This window comes from Heteronotia binoei, chromosome 8 (genome assembly GCF_032191835.1).
Source record: "Heteronotia binoei isolate CCM8104 ecotype False Entrance Well chromosome 8, APGP_CSIRO_Hbin_v1, whole genome shotgun sequence".
Lineage (NCBI taxonomy): Eukaryota > Metazoa > Chordata > Lepidosauria > Squamata > Gekkonidae > Heteronotia > Heteronotia binoei.
In genome coordinates this window covers 15,903,977-15,907,522 of record NC_083230.1, presented here as the reverse complement: position 1 = coordinate 15,907,522, position 3,546 = coordinate 15,903,977, and the positions used below count along the sequence as shown (strand labels likewise).

General features: G+C 46.2%; 1 non-coding gene across 1 annotated transcript; it reads left to right on the top strand.

The window, feature by feature from the left end:
• Window positions 1-2,807: 2,807 nt before the first annotated feature.
• TRNAT-AGU (transfer RNA threonine (anticodon AGU)) lies at window positions 2,808-2,879 on the top strand. Its single transcript has one exon. It is a non-coding gene; the product is annotated as a tRNA-Thr (tRNA).
• The last annotated feature ends 667 nt before the right edge of the window (window positions 2,880-3,546 follow it).

Here is a 3,546-nt window from a genome sequence, read left to right as displayed (position 1 = left end):
GGGAAAGACGGTCCCTCAAGGGCTACTGGAGGTTTGGAACACGGGCGCTGAGAGATCACATTCCATATATGGGCAGTCCCTTTGATAGTGGCCCATTTGCCCACAGGTGAAACAAGCGGCCCAGGGAACTCGGCCCCAAAGGCTGGCGTTCCTTGATTCCCCCAGTGTCTTTAGTGGTCTCGCTCCCCTACTGCCCCTCTTCGCCTTCCTTCACTTCCACAGCTGGAGGAGGCGGGATGAAGGGGAAATGAAACCCCTTTTTGCAGGGCGTAAGCACGGAGTCGCTGGCGATAGGTCTCGGGAGTAATGTGGAACTTTTTAAATATTGTCTTCTTTACCTTCTCATAGTCGGCAGCATCAGTGGGGCTCAGCCCTTGGTAGGAGGCTAACGCTGGCCCCATCAGAAATGGTCCCAGTATGGCTGCTCATTGTGCTTTGGGCCACGCCACTTCCTGAAATTCAATAATCTTTTTTTTTCTTTTCTTTTTAAATATGGGATCAGTTTATAATCAATTACATTCTGAACAAAGAGAATGTTAACGACGGGAGGGCAAGAAGGGACTTCCTATAAAATTTCAAGAATTTCATTCTATAGATGCTCAGAAGCAGGCAATATTGTTCCAAACTTCCTTATTTCCTTGCAAGAACATCTTGCAATGCCCTGAAACACCATGATGGCGGATCCCAAGGGAAGAAGCATATTTAGAAATGAGACCCACTTTAAAAAGCTTGAGAACAAGTCCTATAGTGGCAGGAGGCTTTTAAAAAACAACAACAAAATCCCGCAACCACTGAATGAAACCGAAGCAAACCAATCAAAAATGGCAATGTAAAACCAAGAAAGCAAAACTGAGCAAGAAAATGCCAATGGCTGATAGAACCCTAATTGATGATGTCATAATGACAAACGAGACCTTATTTTAAATTCTGCCGGCAAAGTAATTAGAAATGTCATTGATGGCATACCAAGCTCTTCCTTCAACTTCATCATCAAGCTGTGCTCATTGCTCATCTTCCAGCGATCCCTTTTTATATTTTCAATCATGGACTCTTACATCTCCGTGGAACTTGTGTTTAGTAACTGCCAGGGGACCTGGGGGGAAACTGTTTGCCATGCAGAGATGATCTTTTAGTAAAGGTCAAGCAAACTTTTATGGGAAAATGCATCAGCTTTTTAAAATGTAGTCATTTAAAGCACAAGGGTCTGGAAGTGAAATAGTTCCCTGTCCAGACTTGGCTGAAATCTCAACGCTGAATCTCAAAATATAACCAATTAGCTGTTTCACTTAACAGTTAGTCACATTTGTTTATTATTTAGCGTCTTTATATACTTATAGCTTGTCAAGGTGAGAGATCGCTATAAAAATGATTGGGGGAGAAGACAGTATATCCAAGGTGCATGGCCTTCTCCTTACAAGACATCTACTTTTAGTGAAGGGGAAGGAAATGCATTTGTGACATATGACCTCAAATTCAGGCGCTAGCTTCTAGAAAGGATAGGAAAGTCTAAGATTCATACTCCTTTCCTTGTTGAAAGGGAGAATGTGGAAATTAGGTAAACATATATCTAATAGTAATGGGTAGCTCCACTATGAGCCTCATTCAGGACTAGGATGTATGCAGTATCCCTGAAGATGTGGCCTCGGGGCCCAAACCACAAGCATGTTGGCACACTTCTCCAAGGGCCTGCAATGCTTCAGAATAGGGAGGGGTTGCCATGGTTTCTCCTCCTCCCTGTTGAACTTTGATCTCTCCCTCTCTCTCACTCTCTCAGTCACTCACTATTCCCTCCCTGGCCTGCTTCTTGGGCCCTCCCAAAAAGGGGAAATCCTGCTTCCTGCCCTTGTCTTCCTGACCCCTCTGCTTTCTCCAACTCCCAGGCCTCCCTAGAGGTCACGGGAGCATTTTGGACACTCCATTTAGCAGTTGCAGGTTCACCATGACCAGCCTGTAAGAGGGTCAGGCAGCTTTGGGGCTGTCTCAGCTAAAGGAAGCAAGTTTCCAAGTTAGGGTGGCCAAGTCCAATTCAAGAAATATCGGGGGACTTTGAGGGTGGAGCCAGGAGACTTTGGGAGTGGAGCCAGGAGACATTGGAGTGGAGCCAGAAGCAAGGTTATGACAAGCATAATTGAACTCCAAAGGGAGTTCTGGTCATCACATTTAAAAGGACAGCACACTTTTCAAATGCCTTCCCTCCATTGGAAATAATGAAGGATAGGGGCACCTTCTTTTGGGGTTCAAAGAATTGGACCCAATGGTCCAATCCTTTTGAAACATGGGGGGTGTTTTGAGGAGAGGCACTGGATGCTATGCTGCAAATTTGGTGCCTCTACCTCAAAAAACAGCCTCCCCAGGTTCAACATTCCCTCTAAGCTGCAGAGCCTTGTGAGCAAAAATTCTACTTTGTGAGCGCCTGGCATTAAAGTTGTGAACTACTAGCATTAAAGTTGGGAGCTACTGCATAAATTAGTGTGCTCTGGGGTCATCCTTCCTGAGCTAAGACAAAAATGTGTGAGCTGGAGGCTAAAAATCTGTTAGCTAGCTCAAGCTAACTCAGTTTAGAAGGAACACTGCCCACAGCCCCAGATACCAGCAGATCAATTCTCCATTGTACCCTATGGGAATCAGTCTCCATAGGGAATAATGGAGTGCCCAGCAGACATCTTCCCCCCACTTTCTGATGATGACCCTGAAGCAGGGGGAGGGCCTCCAAACCGGGGGATCTCTTGCCCCCACCTGGGGATTGGCAACCCTGTTCCAAGTTGCAGCTGCATCATTCCTGGCAGTGTTTCTGGACACACCGGGGAGGGACGGTGGCTCAGTGGTAGAGCATCTGCTTAGTAAGCAGAAGGTCCCAGGTTCAATCCCTGGCAACTCCAAAAAAGGGTCCAGGCAAACAGGTGTGAAAAACCTCAGCTTGAGACCCTGGAGAGCCGCTGCCAGTCTGATTAGACAATACTGACTTTGATGGACCAAGGGTCTGATTCAGTATAAGGCAGCTCCGCATGTTCATATGTTCAACTGCCCTTAGGTCTGTGTTTTTATTTATTGCATTTTTATACTGCATCCTCTCCTGTGAGGTCTTAGAGGGGCCTCAATGTTGGCCCTTACATGACCTCTGTGAGTGGTGGTCTCAGGGTCAATAACAGCACTAGAGGCAAGTCTGTGACTCCATGGTAAAGTGGGGCATGCAAGGCCGAGGTCACCATTTTAAAGAGATTTAAAAATGCAGTCATGTTACCCAAATGGCCAACACATGGATATACTCTGACTAAAGAGTATAGCACTGTAACCCATTAGTTATTTTTCCATACCCATCCCCCACAAGCATCAACTCCACACCATCACAACCTACACTTAGACTACATTCACACATAGGATTGTCAATTCCCAGGTGGGGCAGGGGATCCCCCAGTTTGGAGGCCTTTCCCCCACTTCAGGGTTATCAGATGGCAGAGTGGGGGAAGAGAAATGTCTTCTCATAGGGTATGATGGAGAATTGATCCATGGGTATCTGGGACTCTAAATGGGCTGTTTTTTGAGGTA